The sequence below is a fragment of the Eurosta solidaginis genome, chromosome 4 (assembly GCF_040869045.1).
Source record: "Eurosta solidaginis isolate ZX-2024a chromosome 4, ASM4086904v1, whole genome shotgun sequence".
Classification (NCBI taxonomy): Eukaryota; Metazoa; Arthropoda; class Insecta; order Diptera; family Tephritidae; genus Eurosta; species Eurosta solidaginis.
The window spans coordinates 145,269,547-145,293,394 of record NC_090322.1 but is presented as its reverse complement, the minus strand read 5'-3'; the positions used below and the strand labels follow the sequence as shown (position 1 = coordinate 145,293,394).

The following is a 23,848-nucleotide window of genomic DNA, read 5'->3' as shown; positions in this document are numbered from 1 at the left end:
AGCTTTCTGCAGTTACAATTCCATTAGAATCTATATATCTCATACAACCGATTGTTCAGATAAGAAACTTTGCGCAATTTCTGCCCCGTTTTAACAGCTAGAAGCTTCAAATTTCACAAAATGCTTACGTATATAGCATATATTGTTGTCTGAAAAAATCATAGAGATCGGTGGTATATATATTATATACTTCATATAAACTGTCATTTTTGCCCCTTTTTTACGGATAGAAGCTTCAAAATTCATCAAATTTCATCAAATAGTTACGTTTACGTCATATATTTTTGAAATACGTGATTCGTAGTCATAGTTTTTACACGCAGACCACAAAAAACCTGAAACTTTGCATCCTCACACAAAGTACCTACCTGTTTTTTATTTTATATTTATCTTAAAAATCGTTAAGGTATGTACATCTGTTCACTATATATTTCTTATCTTATATATCCGATTATTCGGAGATTACGAACGGGATAAGATTATTGTTCAGCCCCATTCATGAAAGGTATGAAGTCTTCGGCACAGCCGAAGACAGTCCCGTTCTTACTTGTTATTGCATTGTCATCGGGTTCTGAACTATATTACAAGTTTCAAGCTTGTAGCTTATCGCGAAGTTACTTAAATTTTAATTACAAAATTCGTGCCGGACAGCCAACCAACCAACCAGCCTGTCAAGTCAAGCTAAATAAAACCATTTAAAAATAAATTAAATAACATAATATAAAAAGCGTTACTGACTTCACATATTAAGGTTTGCTGTGTAAAATGATATAGGAGAAATGTAAAACGGTTAGGTGGATTAAAAAGCTGGCGAATACGTTCTGAGATAAGTTGACATCATCCAAAAATTTACTAGATTATAAACATGCAAAAAAGAGAATTTGTTCAGGGAGAAGGGTATATCAGTACTTTTTTCACAGTCAAAGGAATATACATAAGTTTTCATAAAAAGCCCGATAATATGCCAAACTTGGACATGGCACTCGATGGTAAAACCGTAGACGTTCCAAACTATTTTATTGAAATTAAAAGGAGGCATGAATACAGACTCGAAATCGAAACACATGTGCAAATCTTAGGATATCAGACTCGCAAAGATAATCCCATCTTCAAGAGGATAGAGCTAATTACTCATGATTGGCGCACCAACTGGGAAAGGCCCTTTGATGGGGCATTGATGGTGTAATGCTTTCTGCCGTCATTTCAATGCATCCGCTAGAGTAGATGTCGGAAGTGATGCCGGCTACTAGGATGACACAGCTATGATGTTTTGAAGTAGAACTAAGCTGGGCTTTAGAAAACTTCTAGGTTTTGCCAGGAAGACGGAGTTAGTTGGATACACAAGTTTTCCTTTTGGTAGCCATACTAGTTTTGGACACGTTCAATATTTTTTGTTCGCCTAGCCTAAAATATCCTGTACTTGAATCCCCGTAAGTTTGGTAAAGTTTATTAACACATATGCGACATACCTAAGCCTCTATTTTAAATACAAGACCTGATGTACCCAGAGACATCACTAGTCCATTCTCGTTATCTATCTCTCTCCTCCCTAACGAACGAAATGTGTCCGTTTCGAAATAACTGCAGACGGTGATAGATACGAAAGCACACATTATCTGTAGCCTTACTCAAGCCAGTAGATTTGAGTGCAATTCCATTGGAAGCATATAATTTTATCTTGTCTCCTTTATCATTAGTTGTGAAAGATCATAATTAATTGATAAAAATTTGACATTTGTTTCCTTTTTCAGTTTCAAAATTACATTCACAGATTTGCTGATAGGGCAACACAGCCCTCAACAAATTCCGTGGCATTCACTGCAGTGTGTTTTTTTGGAAACTAATATTTTACTTCAAATTGCCGAATTTGCTCAAACACAATTGCACAGGTGCAATTTTCCAGGCTAACGCACAGCAAACACGCACTGCAGCAGCTGCAGCACTGAGTAAACAAACGTGATCGAGCCTTTACTGGCACAGCACAAAGCAATCATGGTGAAACGTTTTCTAAAATGAAGTTACAACAAAAAGTACTACCGCAGTTAATCTCTTTTGAATGCAGCAATCAGTGCTGTGCGCTCCTATAAGTCAAAAAGAACTGCAAACAAAACAAACAAAGTCAGGTTAATTTAAAACTAACATCAGCACACGTCACGAATAGTGGTCACCAACAATAACAACAACAACAACAACAATAGCAGCATCTGTGATGAGTAAGCAAATCCTTTTTACCTCACTGTCAAACATTTCTGCTCTGTTTTTTTTCTCTTTCTGGTGGAAACTAACGGAAAATCAACCGTCAACCAGTGACGAGCAGCAAAAACTAAAAATCAAAAACCAAAATAAAGGATGCGCTGTAGAAAAAGCACCACAAATATCATTAACAGGCAACAACAAACACAAATACTCATACACTCACACTGCAAGAGAAGGACCGAGTGTAATGCTCACAAAAACTTCTAAACGAGGAAACAAAGTGCACGCTGAGCCAAATTTAGAAATTGACCAAAATTAAAACAAAAACTTAAATATATTGCAGGAACAACAACAAATAACTAACTTAAGAAATGCCTATAATGAATGAATGTCGCAGAGTTGCTCGAAATCTACAAAATAACTAGAAAAGTATGCAACGGGCATAAGCACTACCGTAAAGCATTTGTCTTTTAGCGTGAAATTAATAATTTTGAAAAAAAAAAAAACAAAAACCAGAAAGGCTAAAGACAAACAATAAAAAATTACTATACGTGCAATGCCAAATCCTCGAAGTGGGCAGCGAAATTCTTTGTATAACAGTTAAAGCGCAAAGTAAACTGGGGAAGTGTGTGTGCCAATGTTTCCCCTGAACAACACAAAAGCTTAGTGGGGAAATGTGCCGTTATTTTTATGACAAATGGCTCGCTTGCCAACAGCAAACACGTGCCTCGTATTCAACTTGGTTATATTTATGAGAGTATTTTCGTAGCACAGTTTTAGGAGTTTTCAGTGGGGAAATTCGGAATAAACTTCTTGGCACGTGGTCTTTTTGTTGCTGTCGTGATCGGGAAAAGTAACAAGATTGTTTCGAGAACTGGTATAAATATATAGGGCTTACTGCGACAACTCACCGATTTCTTTGAAATTTTTTTCAAATCTATTTTTTCAGCTAATCAATAATACAGTCCAACAAATTTAGAATTGTTTTTGCAAAGCACCTAAACCCTTCAAATTTCCCGGTTACGCAGATGATTTTGCAAAAGTCAAATGGAAAGTGCCTTACAACAATAGCTCTTTGAGGGATCGAGCTCTTCGGGATATACATATATGGGCATCTCATGACGGTTTGACCGCCAACAGAGAAAACGAATATGGTCTTTTTTACTTAGAGGCACAAGGTCCCAAACTGGACCAGACCTAAGCTAGGAGGGGTGACCCTGCTAGATAAACTTTGTACAAAATATCTAGGAATCATTCTAGACAGCAAGTTGTTATGGAGACTTAACGTGGAGGATAGTGAAGATAGCCTCGGCGGCACTTTATACATGTAAAAGAATACTGGGGTTTACGTAGGGTTTATCGTCCTCTCTATCTCATTGCGTGTTTACAGCGATGGTAAAGCCTATACTATGAAGTCCTTGTTCTTGTTGTTGTCCTTGGTGGAGAGCCACAGAAAAAAGGGCCTGCCTCACTCAAAAAAATTATAGGCAGGCTATCAATGCTTAGCATTACGGGAGCCCTGAAAACAACCTGGCTGCATTATAAGCCATTCCGAACTCTCCACCTGTAGATCTGGTGGCAAGGAACATAGCGTTAACAACTGCAACGAGGCTTTGTGCATCGTCTTCAATTAGTATATCGTTATCAATTAAAGGGCAAACAGACTACCAGATTCCACATCTGCGCTTCGAGTGGGCTCTTAGAGCCACAATAGAGGTGGATGGTTGACGTAAGGTGGTCAAATGGCGAACAAGACCAGACATGTATAAGCCGAGGGTTCAAAGTATTGGAAGGATAAGGGTTTGCGGTATATTGTAATAATCCGGAAATAAACAGTTGCTACAAGCTGGTAGATCACTGAGTTGTTTTTAAGGCTGAAGTAGTAGCCGTAAACATAGCAGTAGACACACTGGAAGAAACTGCCGCGTCCACTTTTATATTGAAATCCAAGCAGCAATTAAGGCAGTAATTTCGTACAGCACAGCAACTTTAAGTGTGTTGACGTGTAAGCAATCCCTAGTATAGAGAGAAGCATACATCTTTATTGGCTCCCAGGGGATATGGGTATAAATGGGAATAGAAAAAGTAAGGAAGGCTAAGTTCGGGTGTAACCGAACATTACATACTCAGCTGAGAGCTTTGAGACAAAATAAGGGAAAATCGCGATTTAGGAAAATGAACTTAGGGTAACCCTGGAATGTGTTTGTATGACATGGGTATCAAATGGAAGTTATTAAAGAATATTTTAAAAGGGAGTGGGTCATCGCTCTATAGGTGGACGCCATTTCGGGATATCGCCATAAAAGTGGACCAGGGGTGACTCCAGAATGTGTTTGTACGATATGGGTACGATATCGCTATAAAGGTGGACAAGGCGTGACTCTAGAATATCTTTGTACGATATGGGTATCAAATGAAAGGTATTAATGAGTATTTTAGAAGGGAGTGGGCCTTAGTACTATAGGTGGACGTCTTTTCGAGATATCGCCATAAAGATGGACCAGGGGTGACTCTAGAATGTGTTTGTACGATATGGGTATCAAAAGAAAGGTGTTAATGAGAATTTTAAAAGGGAATGGGCCTTAGTTCTATAGGTGGACGCCTTTTCGAGATATCGCCATAAAGATGGACCAGGGGTGACTCTATAATGTGTTTGTACGATATGGGTATCAAATTAAAGGTATTAATGAGGGTTTTAAAAGGGAGTGGTGGTAGTTGTATATGTGATGGCGTTTTCGAGATATCGATCAAAATCTGGGCCAGGGTGACCCAGAACATAATCTGTTGGGTACCGCTAGTTTATTTATATATGTTATACCATCATGATTCCAAGGGCTTTTGATTTCGCCCTGCGTAACTTTTTTCATTTTATTCTACTTAGTATGGTAGGTGTCACACCCATTTTACAACGTTTTTTTTTAAGTTATATTTTGCGTCAATAAACCAATCCAATTACCATGTTTCATCCCTTTTTTTATATTTGATATAGAATTATGGCATTTTTAAATTTTTCGTAATTTTCGATATCGAAAAAGTGGGCGTGGTCATAGTCCGATTTCAGCCATTTTTATACCAAGATAAAGTGAGTTCAGATAAGTACGTGGACTAAGTTTAGTAAAGATATATCGATTTTTGTTCAAGTTATCGTGTTAACGGCCAAGCGGAAGGACAGGCGGCCGACTGTGTATAAATACTAGGCGTGACTTCAACCGATTTCGCCAATTTTCACGGAAAACAGTTATCGTCATAAAATCTATGCCCCTACAAAATTTCACAAGGATTGGTAAATTTTTGTTCGACTTATGGAATTAAAAGTATTCTAGACGAATTAAATGAAAAAGGGCGGAGCCACACCCATTTTGAAAATTTCTTTTATTTTTGTATTTTGTATCATTACCGGAGTTGAATGTTGGCACAATTTACTTATATACAGTAAAGATATTAAAATTTTTTGTTAAAATTTGACTTAAAAAAAATTTTTTTTTAAGTGGGCGTGTTCGTCATCCGATTTTGCTAATTTTTATATAGCACACAAACAGTAATAGGAGTAATGCTTCTGCCAAATTTCATCATGATATCTTCAACGACTGCCAAATTACAGCTTGCAAAACTTTTAAATTACCTTATTTTAAAAGTGGGCGGTGCCACACCCAATGTCCAAAGTTTTACTAATTGGCTATTCTGCGTGATAATGTCAACCCACCTACCAAGCTGCATCACTTTATTCGTCTTTGGTAATGAATTATCGCACTTTTTCTGTTTTTCGAAATTTTCGATATCGAAAAAGTGGGCGTGGTTGCAGTCCGATTTCGTTCATTTTAAACAGCGATCTGAGATGAGCACCCAAGAATTCGCATACCAAATTTCATTAAGATACCTCAAAATTTACTCAAATTATCATGCGGCCACCGTGGTGTGATGGTAGCGTGCTCCGCCTATCACACCGTATGCCCTGGGTTCAACTCCCGGGCAAAGCAACATCAAAATTTTAGAAATAATGTTTTTCAATTATAAGAAAATTTTTCTAAGCGGGGTCGCCCCTCGGCAGTGTTTGGCAAGCGCTCCGGGTGTATTTCTGCCATGAAAAGCTCTCAGTGAAAACTCATCTGCCTTGCAGATGCCGTTCGGAGTCGGCATAAAACATGTTGGTCCCGTCCGGCCAATTTGTAGGGAAAATCAAGAGGAGCACGACGTAAATTGGAAGAGAAGCTCGGCCTTAGATCTCTTCGGAGGTTATTGCGCCTTACATTTATTTTTATTTTTTATCGTGCTTACGGGCGGGCGGACGGACAGACATGGCTAAATTAATTTCTTTTTTCGCCCATATCCTTTTGATATATAGAAGTCTATATCTATCTCGATTGGTTTATGCCGTTACGGATTGCTGTTATGCGAACAAAGTTAATATACTCTGTGAGCTTTGCTCAGTTGAGTATAAAAATCGGATGAACTAGCTATAAATGGGGCATACCTCGAAGCTTGCCTCGTATAACTCCCAATTAGATTGGGCGAGATTAAGGGAGGGCAAAAGCTGCACACGATCAAAGAGAATAAGGTGTGGACTCAAGCATGGGGATGTAAAGTGTCAAAGATCATGGGTAAGTCTTACAACTTTAGACTAAAAAACTAATTTTTAGCATTAAAAAAGAGGAGGAAACGATTGTGCACGTTTTGTTTTCGTGCCCTGCCCTTCCCAGGCTAATACTCCAGATGTTGGGAGATCTAGAAGCAGCAAGTGGCAAATAGTACAATGTTAACAGTAACTAACTTAACTTTAATGCGGCTACGGTGTTATCAATTTCCCGCCAATATTCCAACTGCTTTAGTGTCTTCCGCCTGTAAAAGACTACAGTGATATGATGGATCTGTTCATTTCCGGCTCAGCGCTGTATACCGCCTGTGTGCAGAATGACCCACAGTCCAGGCCTTGGGATTTTTTTCAGAGCTTCCTTATGCTTAGCTTGAAAGCCTGCATACTATATCAAATTTTTTGAGTACGTTTTTGTGTGGCCTTTCGCCAAAAAAGAACTCCATAGTATTTAATAGGCTTACAATCGCTCTAAATATTGAAAATTAGTAAATTTCACGAATCGCTACTTTAACTTCTACTAAAGACGCATTTTTGTAAAACATTTTTCGAAAATTTAATTCTGCTAATTTCAAAATAAAATGTAAGTTAAGACTCCGAAAAACGCTTTTGTACACACCCACAGCTCCCAAAAACCCAGCATTCCCCAACACGCAACATTTGTTTACATTTTGCAAAGCATTGAAGTCAATTTGCCAGAACGAGAAAGAAATATAAACACTGCACAGCTGATAATATTATGACTCTATTTCATTGCTACGCGTAGCATACTTTTAGGCAATTACCCCAGTTAGTTGCCATCAATTTCACAGGCATCACACACACATACATACTTAAGCTAAGCTGCTGTCAAACGATGTCACACACCACTGAGAGCAGCTTGGTAGAGAAAAACCGAGCGAACAACGAAGGCAAAAGGCGCACGACTACAACTGCGATTACAAAAACAACAAACAAAATATAAGCTTGAATAATATCATAGCAGCGAGCTAACAACAACGAATGAATACAATTGGGGTAGCAACAACAATAGAAACAATGCGTGTAGTCAACCAAAGCAAAGCCGACTGGGGAAATGCGCCTTTGGAGTGGATAAAAAGAAAGTTGGTAGCGTGTGGGCTGCGCAGTACTTTACCAACAACAACAACAATAATTTTGAACTGCAATTTCATATTGCGTTTTCAAAGTTCGACAACTTTGGAAAACTCTGCTCGGGTAGTTTGATGTCAGTTAACTGCGAACTTGGAACAGGTAGAGACGCGCGCGCTTTTAGAGTTTCCTATGCGGTGTAATTTGTTTGAAAAACAAACAAAAAAGCAAAAAAAAAAACTTTGCTGAACTGAAATTGAAATTGAAGCTGAAAGCGGAAGGCTGCTATAAACTGAATGAATCGTTGTGAATATACGAATGCACACATAAATATGTATGTACATATGTACTTCGGTAAATGTGCGAGTATGTGTTTGTATGTAGGTGTGTGTTAGTGTATTGGTAAAGCTGCTGCTAAACACTGACTATGTTACGTACGCTGATCGCTTCAGTCGAATTCCAGCGAAAGCATCCTTCAGTCGGTCGCGTTTAACGGCGGCATTAGACACCCGTTACTCGGCTCTAAGAGTAAATACTGAAGTGAAGTTAAAGTTTTGCAATAAAACAATTTATTACTTTATCACTGTCTTTATGAATATTACTAGTCTACGCGATTTTGGCAGTAAAGGCAAAAATCCAAAAAAAAAAAAATTATAATAACAAAGTTATAAAAACTTTGCATCAAGGCAAAAATATAAGTTTGCTACAATAACAACAAATAAAAATCAAACTTTGGTGACCTGAACCAAGCGTTTAGAACAACAACAAAAATTTTATGAAAAAATACCCGCCTATTAAAAAGTTTTCATATTTGTCTGCGTTAATTTACTGGTGCGTAACTCTGCCGGTTGTTTGTGTACGCTAAAAATTGTTTAGCTGACCTCTCATCTAATCGATCAAGCAACGAGTGCTCTACATATATACAGCCATAACTGAATGATAATCCTTAGAAAGTTGATTAAAAAAAGTGAAAAATTGAACGCGTAATATTTTTTTTTTTTTACTTTACGGCCGGTTTTGCGTTTGTGTTTTGGAAAAGTTTTGAAAGTTTCAGCCGCGCGTCGCCGTATCTTGTACTTTGTACTTTGCGCAAAACTTTGCAGCCAACTTTTTAAAGTTCAACCAAAGAAAGTTTTGTGTTTTGTGATAAGAGTTGAATTTGTAATCGAGTTGTTTTTGTTATTGTTCGGTGTGTTTTGGGTGCAAAAGTTTATGACGGCATAGTTTTGCTCGCAAGCAAGTGGTGATAATGAAGTGTTACGAGTAATAATAATTAATAGAAATTTGAAAAAAAAAGTGTGTCAGTAAATTTGTACTACTGATCATTAAGCAGCTTGACCATCCCACAACTATAAAATTGCGCTAATCAATTCTCAACCAACAGTAAAATATCAACAATACTGGACAAATGATTAAACACATTTTCGCGCTAAAAACTTGAGAATCAACAGTTTTCAACCAAGCAAGCCTTTTAGGTAAAGCATTTTCATTTTTACTGATGCAAGTTAGTTATTTAAAACAAAACTCAAATCCTCTTTAAAATAATCAGCAAAAAAAATCTTGAAAATTCAATGCAACAAGAAAAAAAATTCCAACACTTTCATTTTTTTTTAAGTGAAAATTCCCAAATTGTTTGCTAATCACATTTTTAATAATTTCGAAATTATTTCGCTTCATTTGTAACATCTTTTTATAATAAGCATAAAATATGCAATCGGAAGAATTTCTGCCTTTTTTTCGAGGGTTTATTTTATAGGCTCAAACATAAAAAAATGAACAGCTCCAAGCACAAGATGCCGCTCTCTTATAAGTTTAATTTACTATGCGCATTTTTTTAAATTTTAAAACTAAGTGGCATCAGCGAGAAATATCGAGCGCTAACAGCAATTTTAGTGTATCCAACAAAAATTTTTTTTGTTATTGACTTAAGAGAAAATTCACAAAATTTTCATTAGTTACTAGGACGTTTTGCTGAATTTCACTTCTTCATCGGCTAGCTTCTCAGGAGCTGAGTATTGAATTCGAAATCTTCAACATTCATACTTCGTTCTAGTTTAAGGCCAGAGGCCTTTACCCGCTTAGCCATATGATATGAAAACACCGCTGCAATTGCTCTCTAAGTAATGCCTTTATAGCTATTCCTTTATACTACATCATAATCCAAATTGTGTGGCATACTTATAGGCGCGCTTCAAGAGTTTAGTAGTATTGCATTTTTTGCAGTGCTTTTAAGGCAATGCTTCCGCTATTCACTATTATATCAATATATATTTTAATTAGCGAAACATGTTCATATTGTTTTACACAATTGTTTTGAGTTAATGATATTAGAGAAAAATTACAAAATTTACAAACGGCGCACGGTGGGGTATTTGGTCAATCTAGCTGGCCAAAACTCGATTTTTCAAAATATTCCAATTTTTTTTATATAGACTCCCTGGCGTTCCTAGATGTCCACTGAATAGTATACATACTCCAAAACCCTTCTGCAATGTCAACGGACCTAACCGCTAGAGCTGGATTCGATTCGATTTATTTAAGAATCGATTTTCTCGATTCGATTCTAGAGAAAAATCGGTTTAATCGATTTAATCGAACCAAACAAAGTTTATTTAAATTTTGCTTATTTTTTGTAACAGTGTACTTGCTTACTTAACCATTTACACGATTTTTCCCGACGTTTCGTTGCCTGCCGAAAAAATTTGAAGCATCAAGGAATGCCAATTAGTATAGTCTATACCGAAATATCATACTTTTTCCATTTTTTTAGTCTTTTATTTCAAAATGTAGGGAAAGCAACCTTGGGAACATTAACCAATACACTTTCTTCTTTAATACTTATTATTACAATATGTTAATGTTCTCGCTTCGTTTACGGCATTAGAGTCGATCTATGTTCCGCGTCACATAAAAAGGAAGTATTTATTACATACGTAAGGTAACATGTTCCCAATATACCTTTTGCAGCTTTTTAATCAATGAGGTATACGAAACTTTCAATTGACAACATACGGAAATTTTTGTCATGGTTTGCGTAGTTTCAGTTAAAAACTTTATGGAAGTACTTTCTTAGCCTATTGAAAATAAAAATAATAAGGAATTTAATTGATGAAATTTCATAAAAATTGCCACTTCTGTTTACGTGTTAGCTGCTGTCTATGCCATAAAAAGTATTGATTTTATATTTGTTAAAAGTGTGTTTCTTAATGTTACTCGTGAAGGCGAAACGTACCGCGGATCCAAGCATTGTGTAGAAGATCTGAATCCGTTATCTTCGACAACCCTAAAGGGTTGCATATCTGTGGCAATCATTCTAATCAAAGTACAATCCTGTTGTTTTTTTCGCTCAACTACAGACTGAGACTTCCTTATGTTGTTTTTATTAGATTCAAAAAAGGATTCTATAGGAGCTGTTTCCATCAACATTGGATGTGACCGCTTCAAGTGATTTAACAAATTGGTTGTATTTCCACCTTTTACATTTTTTTCCGCATCGCCCTGCACTTGACTAAAGTACTTCCAGACAACAGATCTGCGAATCTTTGGATTATTTATAATATTGAATTCCCCTTCAGGGTCACTTTCAATTGGCTTACTACAATCTAAAAATGTGCTATTAATTAGTTTTCATTTCGCACTGAACACAATATCATACCACAAAATAGATAAACACATGTTCGATATATTGCTTGCCAGAAGTGCGAAGAAATTTCTTAATCTTTCTCCTTTCTCTCGAAGTCGTCAACACAATAGAGCTAAATTTATAAAAACAAAAATTACAGAATATATATTTCCTCAAGCGTCCGTAAAGTATATAGTGACGGAAACTTCGATGCCTAAAGAATCGAACGATTTAAAAAAAAAAATCGATTTTACATTTCTAAAAAAAGATCGATTAAATGGATTAAGAATCAAATCGGAATCCAGCTTTACTAACCGCGCACATCTAAAGTTGTAAAAAATTTTACGCAGTTCGATGTATTTTTCTATTAAAAAGCAATATACCATTCTAACCTAAATACTTGTTCATTTGTTTAGCCTTAATCAAATCTAGTTACATTTTGTTTTAGCACAGGTAAATGCGTTTTTTATTCATATGTTAGATTTTTTATACCACAGGTTTTAACTGAGTTATTCGACTTGTAATACTACTACTTTACAATATAAAATTTTTTAAAAACCTTGCAAACAAAAGATATATGTATGTTTTTTTCATGGCGTATAATGTCAGTAATTTTTTGGCAATACATAAGCTTGTGTTTGCTTCAAGGTTTAATAACAAAAACGGCTGCGCATACCCCCGATTTTTTGAGTGGTGATCAATTTTGTTAGAGACTGATACCCCTATTGACAAAAGGTGGCAACCTTGTGAAAGCATCTTCAGTGGCAACATCTAGGTGGAAAGTCTTGGAATGCAATGCTATGTCGATGTACCAAATTTGGATGGAATCGGTTAAGCCGTTTCCGTGATGGTAGTGAATAGAAATTCGGAATAAAATACCTTTCGTTTGATACCCATATTGACATACATATCTCATGTAATGTCAAAAAGTTACCCCGCGTCCCTCCGAAACTGTGGCTGGATCCATAGTAATTCTGCGAGGAACACGGTGAATTTACTGTCAAATATTTCCTTTTATAACAATGACAGACAACCACTTTTTTAACAGAAATGACTCTGTTTTAGTTTTGGCTAGCTAGATTGATCAAATACCCCAACGTGCGGCGATGGTTACTAGGACATATTTTTGAATTTCACTTCTTTCTCAGCCAGCTTCTCGGGAGCTAAGTATTTGGCTCGAAATCTCCATTATTCATACTTAATACTCGTATAAAATCAAATGGCTTTATCCACTCAGTAATATGCAAAATTTCCAATGAGGTGCTTAAAGTTCCACGATGTGGTTCCAAGTCGCAGTGAAGGTAAAAAGCTGACTTCGTATTACTATACAAGAGATGAGATAATCCCAACTTTTTTTTCTTGGCAATTTTACCCCTCGGAAATATGGGATGGCACCTATAAAACCTTATCCTGTAAAATTTTATATTTCTTGGTTACGCTATACTGCCGTCCATATTCCTTAAGTCTTCGAACATATTATTACTGGCGAGTTGCAATATCAATGTTCTTCCCCTTTATCTGCATACCAGCATGGTTTTATACGTTAAAGGTCAACCACCGCTAACTTGCTTGTGTTGACCTCTATAGTTATGAACGGTTTTTTGATGAACAAGCAAAAGGATACGGATTTCAGCAAAGCTTTTGACTCTAACGTGTTCACAAACTTGATCTTCTTGACTTCCTCACTCCACTTTTAAATGTGGCTATCTTTCAAAAAAATACGAGTTTAAATGTAATCTCTCAGAATGAGTTTGAAGTATTATCTGTTGTTCCTCAGGGAAGTCATCTGGACCCTTTATTTTTAACCGTTTTCATAAATGACTTGTCCCAGATCATTGCTTTTTCTCATGCTATATTGTATGCGGATGATGTAAAACTTTGTCACACTTATTATCCGTCCGATACTGCTTCCTTAGACCTTCTTCAGGCTGATTTGGACCCTTTCCGCGTGCGCAGTAATTCTGCTAGTTTTAAGTCGCTATAAATGCGAACAAACATGTTTTGAAACCGTATATGCTTGATGGTAACCCTTTAGAGGGTATATCTATTGTAAGCGATCTAGGTGTTCTTTTTATCCAAAACTGAGTTTAAACATGTATATTACGTATTTTGCCAACAAGGCGTTCGGTGTAGTTGGATATGTTAAGAGATGGGCTAAAGAGTTCGAGAATATATTTTATATGTAGTATGAAATCAGGCTTATATATATCGTACGACTATTGCAATATTCCGCCTACCACACCGAATATCCTGGGTTCAACTCGCGGGTAAAGCAACATCAAAAATTTAGAAAAAAGCTTTTTCAATAAGAAAGAATTTTTCTAGGCGAGGTCACCCCTCGGCAGTGATTTGACAAAAACTCTTCAGAGTCGGCGTAAAATATGTATGTCCTGTTCTGCTAATTTGTAGAAAAAAAGGAGCACGACGCGAATTGGAAGAGAAGCTCGGCCTATAACCTTTTCGAAGGTTATCGCGCCTTACGTTTGCTTTATTTATTTATATGCCTTACCAAGTTACAGGCCTATAAATTCGCAAAAGTTCGAAGATTTAAGAGGTATTTTGAAAGTTTCTAGCCACGATTCTTGTTCTACTCATGGAGACCTATAAGAAAATTTCTTTCGGTGGTTTAATCGTACGAAGCTAGATATCAACCAACCAAGTAATTAAAATTTCATTTTTTGAAAAAGCTGCCACTTCAACTTCGACACGACAGACTCGCCAGCATGACGCACGAATTTTTTATTTACGTTTGAAAGGCAGGGATTTGTTAAGCGTCGGGATCTAAAACTGCTTAGCTACAGAGAATTTGTAAACTTATCAGCTAAATAAAGTAGTAGTGTAATAAGTTTTGATTAAGAACTACTAGCATATAAATATTTTGTTAATAGCGATTGGGTTGTAAAGAAAAATCATCAGATTGCTTATTTCTGAGAGAGGAACGAATATATGGTTAAATGTTAAAAGGCGATTCCGAACTATCAATTGCGCTAAAGTGAGAGTTATAATCTTGACACAGACTGTGGAAAGGTTCATTTAATTCAAAATTGTTTCTTAGTTGTTTCAGGAAAAGGGGCTTAAAATGTCTAGTTGACCGAAAAAGGAACATTCAAGTTACTAGAAAAGGACTATGTGGAGACCAAACCATTAACTAATTTGAACATAAAACAAGTAAAGGTGTCTAAGTTCGGGTCTAATAGAACATTATATACTCAGCGTGAGCTTCAATTGTACATTTCATTTCAGATAAATTACTTTTCACATAACACGTGCCACTGCCCGTTTAAAAAAAATGTCTCCCCATTTCCTTTTACAATAAAATTTGATTAGTGAAATATCATTGATTCAAAACTAGTTTTTGTTAAGTTATAGCTTATGATTGTAGTCTACGACACTTTTAAACTTGTCTTATATCTAAGTTTCCGTGGTCTTTAACCGATCCCGTCCATTTTTATTAGAAATATCTTCTGCTATAAGGAAAATATGTGTGCACAATTTCATTACGATATGTAAATGTTTCTTCGAGTTATGGCTCCCGAAACATAGAAAATTGATTAGTCATAAAAGGGGCGGTGCCACACCCATTTTAAAAAGTTTTAGTGTTTTCCAATTTAATGTTATAATTCAATTTAGAAAGTAAAATTCTATTGACACAAAGCCCTTTTTCGCTAAGATATAACTTATTTTATTCGTGCCCGACCCTTTTAAAATCTTTTATATAAAAGTGGGCGTGGTCATTAACCGATTTTGATAATTTTTTCTCAAATAATTCCTTATAGTAAATGCAACTTCCCTGCCGAATTTTGTTAAGAAAGGTTTAACGACTTTTGATTTATGATTAATAATATTTGTAAAATTGATTTTATTATAAGTGGGCGGCACCACGCCCATTTTGAAAAAAATTTTTTTATCAAGGGTCTCAATATCAGTCCACATGTTAAATTTCACCATTCTAGGTGTATTATTTACTAAATTATCAGGTTTTTTGTATTTTCCAAAATTTTATATATATAAAAAGTGGGCGTGGTTATCATCCGATTTCGCTCATTGTCAATGCCAATCTATTCTGGATCCAGATAAGCTATTGTACCAAATTTGGTGAAAATATCTCAATATTTACTCAAGTTATCGTGCTAAAGGGCGGACGGACGGACTGATAATTTTGATATATGGAAGTCTATATATTTATCTCGATTCCTTTATACCTGTACAACCAAAGTACAATCAAAGTTAATATACTCTGTGTGCAAAGCACGCTGAGTATAAAAATTAAGTGTGTTCTCGCAGTAAACTGGAAATTCACATTGAAAAACAATGCTAAAGAATTGGAAATTCTCTTAGCGTATTTCGAGAAAGTTTCTTAATGGGAAATATGAATTAAAATAATGGAGTTCACTTTTGTTATTTCCTTTATATTAGGTTGGTTGAATGTTTGTACGCATTAGATGAGAACATAAACCTGCTTTTAGGTAATTGCCGATGAGCTAGAGACTTGGAATTTCAAATTTTATTCAGAGGCCGCTGACAGTTTAAAACGCATAATAAAAAGTTTCGCTAGGGGGCGCACGAATTGAGATATTTAGAAAAGTCATACGGAACGGAGGGAATCTTCCGATCGATTTATAGGATTGAACTACAAACGTGAATCTACACAGATAGATTAAAACCGGTGTCTTACCAACACAGCAATGCATCAAAAAGTAAACAAAATCCGTTAGGTGGCGTACGGATCGAAATAATTAGATAAGAAATTGGAAACTTGGAATTTTGAGATCGGTTTTTATGTAACTTCTTGGTGAGCTAGAGACTTGAAATTTTAAACTTAATTTAAAGGCCGATGACAGTAAAAAACACAATAAAAAAAGTTTCGATAGGAGGTGCACGAATTGGGATATGAAGAAAAATCGTACGGAACGGGAGAAAACTTGCGATCAGCTTTCAAGAGACTTCCCATTGAGCTACAATCTTGGAACTTCATCCACATATTCACTTGTAACAATTCAAGCTAGGCATATATGAAGAATTTTCAAGTAGCTTAAAAACTAATGTAGCATGACGTATTTTTCTGATATGTACTATATTGTATACATACAAGTATTGTATGCATTCTGAATTAATAAAAGTAAGCTTTTGACCTTGTAATAAATAAGGCACAACCCTTTTCCACCTAGAATTAAAAATTAGAAAGTAAAAAGAAAATAAAAAAATTGTAAGAATTTCCTTTATATAAATGCACAAAATCAACGAAAAATGTGTCCTTATATAAAGACATATTCCTGCTGGGCTTTGATTTTAAAGGAAATGCTTAAAATGTTTGTATTTTTTTTTTTTATTAATAGTAATAATTTAAAAATAATATTGAAATTTCAAGTGATTGCTTTGTTCCCTGGTTTTGTGCATTTGGCCCACTATATCAGGCGAGTTATATTGCCCCCAATTTTGATAACAAATTGATGAAATGGTTTCGTCATTTTTTTTTTGTACTCCAGAACCCAAAAATCCCAACAAGTGAGAAAAAAATATAAATTGTGTGACAGTATAGTCTGCATACTCAGAGGCCCATAAGCCCGTATTTCATAAGTTCAGACATATATGTGGGCGCCGATCATATTTCTGCTTACCATTCAAACATTTTCTTATAAAGAGAGGTTGAACTTTCTAAACTATTTAACGTTACTACTTTTAAGTTTATATTTTGTTTTCAAATAAAAGTTTTATAGACTTTCAGTTGTAAATAACCAAGTACGTTATAAAAACTTCATTGAGGACTCACAGATTTGTTGGTAAACAGACGTCGAAAATAGTATATCAAGCCAGTAATACATCGATAACCCTCGGTAGCAACCCGATAACTCGTTGATAGTGTCGCTATCGCTAAAAGAACGCATATCTCGTCGATATCGATTTTTACCGATAACGAGCTAATCAAGCACTTCCCAAGTAGTTCCGAAATTACACCGACATAGTGCTAAACTATTGCCGACATGGTTCCAGTTAAAGTCCCAAAGCATTTCCAAAATAAATCCGAAATAATCGCGAGGTAGATGGGAAATGACCCCGCAGATATTCGAACTAGTTCCTACATCATTACGAACAGGTTTCGGATTTGATACAAAATTATACCAAAGTCGTTCCGAAAAGATTACAAACGATTACGAAATTATTCCGAATAGTTTGACCCGTAAGGTGCACAATATTCTGAAAATACCCTATACGAATCCAGAGAAAATACTAAAACCCTTTTGAAAATGACCAAAAACTCGTGAAGTAATAGTTTTTCATTTTCCAGGAATAGTCGAGCAAATGGCCGTATTCTTGTGTTTCACACCTACTAGTACTCAAGAATTTTTTAACGAACATAAATTTTACATATTTCTGGCATATTTTTTTCATATATTTTTAATATATATTTTACATATTCAATTTGCATAGAAATTTAAATACTTTAACTAAGATTTTATCACTGTAAATAAGGTCACATAATACAACTTTTAAAATGTTCTATAGTCAAAATTGAACTTTCATATTTCAACACAAAATAACTTTGCGTAACAAATAGTCGTTACAAGTTTCGAAAAAATCCGATACCCTTTGTGTGTGTTGTGAAAAGTGAAAAGGAAGTACTCGAAATGGACTTACGACAAATAGCTGCGAAATCGGAGATTTCTTTATACAAATACTTCGCCCCACAGAAACCCTAGTGAAATTCTGCTGTGAATATTTTCACAAAACATTTCAAAGATGTGGCAACCTCCGAAATATATTTTAAAATGTTCCCAAAAGCATTCCTTCTAAAATTTTAATTTTTAATTATAATAATAATAATAAACCCAACGGAAGGCAACATGTCCCGCCCAACCAACACGACGTAAGCATCCGCATGGCGCGTGAATTTTTATTTCATTTCTTTTTTTTTTTTTGCCGAGTTGTTGAAAGGCAGGGTTTTGTTAAGCGTCGAGATCTTAAACCGCTCAGATACAAAGAAAAGATCATAATGCGTAAGATTATACGAGTATTTTGTAAAATGAGGATAGAACATTTTCTTAAGTAAAGAACAGCTTGAACAGCGTGAAATTTAGAAAAGTTTTGTCATTGACTTGCTCCAGAAAAAGACGCTGAAAATAACTTTATTGCCCTTAGGGAATGGTATTCACTTCGCTCAAGATAGATGGGCTAGAAACCAAACTGTTTAGTATTTTGATAGTAAAAATAATTCCAAGCAATTTCCTACGACTAGCAAGGATGGTAAGAATAAAAGATGTATGACAATTTGTATATGTAGTTGCAGATTATTCAAAGCATACCAATGAAAATGCGTTAACTCGATAAGTAAGAACTGATTCAATTTGATCTTTATGGACCTGATAATTTCGGTTCCAAATTACTCAACGTATACTAGTATCGGTTACGGCTGCCGAGGTGTGTTTTGTAGCTTGCTCTGTCTATTACACCGAAGGTTATGGGTTCAAGCTCCAGACACCTTCTTTACCAGAGCATTATCTTTCATTCCCATAACATGGCCTAGCCAGCGTAAGCACTGTATTTTAAACGCTAGAACACCTCTTCCTTTGTGGACTTTTGCTCGAAAACTAAGGTTGAACCTAAGTTTGCAGTCTATATTAATTCCAAGATCAACAAAATCATTCATTTGTTTAAGACAATGGTTGTTAATTGTGAACAAAATCCGGATAAAATTATGGACATAAAGAAATGAAATAATAAGGCGTTGCCACGCATATTTTCAAAATTTTATATTTTTTTGTATTTCTAGCGGTGTTGTTAAGAAATACATTCCATTTAGAATAATCATTGCTTTGGTGCAGCTCCAGAGGAAGGCACTATTTTTTTTTTAAGTGCGGAATAATGAATAAAAATTGCAAGTCATTATAACTTTTTGCATTTCGGACTAATTATTCCTCTTTTTTTATTCCATGGATTGCATTCATTGCCCACAATACTCGGAGAAATGCATTCCCCAATTCTTTGCATTACCTTTGCTTTTCAATATTATTATTCACATGCGGAATGCTTTTGAATTTTATTATTAAATTTGAGGAATTCATATTTTATTATTAGTCCAAACTAATAATAAAATAATTTAAAAAAAAAAATGTTTAAGTTAAACGGTTTTATTGAAAACAATACTTACATGAAATAAGAATAATACTAAAAGCTAGAAAATAATTAGGTAGGTCCTAGGTACTAGTCATCACACTCTTCATCAATTTAGGGCGTTGATCAGACAATTAAATAAAAGCATTGGGCGCGTGAAATTTCCAAAAATGTGAGGCGTGGCATAACCTTATTAAGGTTCAGTTGGTCTTACTTATGACTATCAATAGAAATTTTACGGGTCTAACGCTTTTATTTAATTGTCTGATCAACGCCCTAAATTGATGAGGAGTGTGATGACTAGTACCTAGGACCTACCTAATTATTTTCTAGCTTTTATTATTATTCTTATTTCATGTAAGTATTGTTTTCAATAAAACCGTTTAACTTAAAATTTTTTTTATAATTTTTTTTCAAGTTTTTAGTCTTTATTTAATTGCTTATTATTTCCCATTCTATTTAGTTCATTTTGTGACTCATTATTACAAGGACTCTTTCCTGACAATTTGTTACAATCCAAGTCCTCAATACATAATCCTTCCTTGACTCGAATCTGCGCCACGTATGCTTGTCCCTCCTCCAACTCCAAAATATATTGATATCACATTTACACGGACTGTATGTAACATTTGTTCCAAATATGAACCAAATCGGACCACAAATACGATTTTCTGAATACCTCGATCCTTACGCCACCTAGAGGCGACTTTTTTCATAGGTCACTTTCTATTCATGTATGTATTATGTGTTCCAAATATTAACCAAATCGGACCTCAAGTACGATTTTTTGAAATATTTCGATCCATGCGCCACCTATCGGAGTTGTTTTCTTATTACTGCATTGTCATCGGGTTCTGAACTATATTCCAAGTTTCAGGCTTGTAGATTATATGGAAGTTACTTAAATTTCAATTACAAAATTGGTTCCAACTAGCCAACATATCAACTCACGCTAAATAAACCCGTTTAAAAGGAATAGAGGCTGCAATACAAACGAGTTAGTCCAGGAGTGGAAATGCATGGATTGCATTCCGGGGTGATTGCTTTCTTCTTTGATTTTTAGTTACAATTTCACTTTGTAAGAAAACCGCATTGATTCTCAAATAATTTGTGCGAAATTTCGAAGAATCCGATAGCTGTTAAATGATTAAAGTTTTTGGCCAATATTTTTTAAATGCTCCTGTAGAATTTTCGTCTTCTCCAAAAGAGAATTTATTAAGCTTCAAATTAATTCCATTGCAAAAACAAAAAATTATTTTTAGCAAAAATATTTATTTCTTAAATGTAATATCAATTAAAATATTGATGTCACTGTGAAGAAGGTTAGGTTGAACTGGCCGGTCCATGAGGACCTCACATAGACTGAATAAGTCCGTAGTGTTACAAGAAGTTTGTTCTAACGACCTAACTGAAAAACCCTATCAAAAACCAGGACCTATGTTATAAATTAACTCCGTCCTCTTGGAAAATACTAGAAGCTTCCTAGGATTTAAGCCACTTGCTGCTTCTAGATCTGACAGCTGTATCACTGCTAATAGCTGGAGTCTTAGCCTGGCAAGCGCAGGGCAAGAGCACAGAACGTGCTCGATCATTACCTCCTCCAGCCCGCACTTCCTACATCTGCTATCACTGACCAAGCCTAATTTAAAGGCATGTGACACCAGAAGGCTGTGTCCAGTCAGAATACCCGTCATGAGTCTACAGTCCTCTCTTTTTAATGATACAAGCAACTTTTTTAGTCTAAGATTGTAAGACCTACATATAATCTTCGACACTTTACAGTCCTGCGCTTGATTCCCTTTCCTGCTTGGTCGATCATGTGCACCTCTCGCCTTCGCTTAATTTCGCCCAGTCTAATTGGGACGTCTGCGGAGCAAGACTGTCAATATAAAAGTTAACACGATTGCAGCTTGGGCTATTTTCTTCCAGGGTTTCTACTGCTTTGGTTACGGCTACTATTTCCGCTTGGAAAATGGCTGCAGTAATCCGGCAGCCTGTAGGATCTGTTTATTTCCGGATCAGCACATACCGCAAACCCTACTCCTTCCACTACTTTGAAACCGTCTGTGTACACATGTATCGCCTCTTCCGCCATTTGAGCACCCTTGCGCCAATCGTACACCTCTATTGTGGCCTTAAGATCGCCCTCGAAGCGCAGATAGGGAATCAGGTAGTCTGTTCGTCTTGTGTCAGTGTAATGAAACACAAACAAAATTGTTTTAACCGGCAAATAATGAAACAGAAAAATGGATTGTCATACCGAACGCAACCAATACCAACGTTTTGAATGGCAACTTAGTACAAACCTATTAGGCCGATTTCACCAACTCGACTTAGGCTTAAACTTAGTTTTAACTTAAGTTAGCCCAGATTTGAGGCTAAGTTTTTTTTTTCGGTTTCACCAACTTAGCTACTAAACCCATTTGACATACAAAAACCCTATGAGCTGTTTTACACATAGTAGTATTTTTGGCTACGTTTTGATTACACGCCACCCAGTGAATTCACAAAATAGCGGGGTTGCTATATTTGCATAATGAAAGAAGTATCAGTACTGCCATTTAATTCGACTCAAAATTTGTACTACAGCAACACTGTTGAAAGTCGAGAATAAGCCAGCTGACAGGTAGGCTAATTTGTGACTCAGCTAAGCATTGATGGTGAAACAGAAAAATTAAAAAATATGACTTAACTAAGTAAATTCGATTTGGTGAAATCGGCTCTTAAAGTTTTTTAAAACTTGTCAACTCCTGTGAATAATTTCAACGTACAATTTTAAAATTCTACATACAATGTTTTAATTTTGACAAGAAGATAATCTGGACCGATTACAAGAGTTAGCCCAGCGAAAAATCGAGAGGTGCGACTTGTTGGGCTGCCAAAACCGTCCAAACGGTTATGCGCTAATTAAGTTAGTAATAAATCGTGAATCAAGGCTTGCATAACATCTAAAATTTCAAATTAATTTATTTTCTTTAAAATTTTTTGGAAAACCTTAAACAACACAAAATCTGACGGACGGGCGACAGCTGTTCAGATTATAACTTGAAAAATTTCTTCGAAGCCTTTTCTTCCGAGAATGGCATTTGGACCCACTCTACTGCAATAATCAATCTGTTCACAAACAGATACGAGCAAAGCCACGCCCTATTGTTGTACAACTTCATACAGAATTTATTTTTGCGCCTGCCATTTGTTGTAAGAGTTTTTGTTGGGCAAACGAAAAAATTAATAATTTCATACAAAACAAATAAAAAATTTAGGTAGGGCTTACGATTGCCCGACATGCCTTACTCAATTCTTGCTACCTACAGGAGGGAAAATGTACAGTCATTTACCGTGTTGAGGCAGGTATTGCAAGACAACAATAAAACGTATTACAAAACTCACTAATTCAGTAAATAAAAAAACAAAGTCGTAGCTTTGGCTGAATATGTTTGTAACAGATCCACCATCGCAAAAGAGAGGGTTCGAATCCCACTTCCGAGAGAAAAGGCTTTACAAGGTAAAATCAACACAGCTGTCACCTCCGCCCATCCTGTACTCCCGTTTCACCTTTTCCCATATTAAAATTGAAGATATGTAGTTTAGTGTGTGTAACAAAATTATTCGGTTCACTTTTATTAAAAATGAATTGGCATTGATAAATTTTCGTAAACGTGTGAATATGAAAATTTTCTCTTCGAACAGTAATATTTTGTTATGGGTTTATTTCATAAAAAATAACTAAGAGAAAAATTTTCGGGTAATGATCACGAATAAAATGAATATCTAACTTTTCTTGTGCTACCTAGAATTCCGATAAAAATAAAAAATAAATGTAAGGCGCGATAGCCTTCGAAGAGATTTTAGGCCGGGTTTCTCACCCAATTTGCGTCGTGCTCCTTTTAGTTTTTTAATAAAAATTGACGTAACGGGACCTACTTGTTTTATGCTGACTCCGAACAGCATCTGCAAGATAGATGAGTTTTCACTGAGCAGCTGTTTATGGCAGATATACACTTGCTTTGCCCAGGACGTGAACTCAAGTTCTTCGGTGTGATAGGCGGAGCACAATACCAACACACCACTGCGGCCGCCTGTAATCTATATATATGTAAAGTAAAATTCTAATAGGCTAATGTATATACTGTAACGAATTTAGTGCAATTCCGCTTATTTGCAACCTTCTGCTAACGTTCGAATCACTAAACTGTTGAATAAATAACTCCAATATTCGATAATGCAAAATGGTCTTTATTAGA

The 23,848-nt window shown here is 35.7% G+C and overlaps 1 protein-coding gene across 1 annotated transcript in view; it reads left to right on the top strand.

The window, feature by feature from the left end:
- The first annotated feature begins 22,168 nt into the window (after nucleotides 1-22,168).
- LOC137248230 (serine-rich adhesin for platelets) overlaps nucleotides 22,169-23,848 on the top strand; it is a 70,869-nt gene continuing 69,189 nt past the window's right edge. Inside the window, exon 1 of the mRNA XM_067779109.1 lies at nucleotides 22,169-22,464. The gene's annotated coding sequence lies outside the window, so the exon portion shown is untranslated. The remainder of the gene's footprint in view (nucleotides 22,465-23,848) is intronic.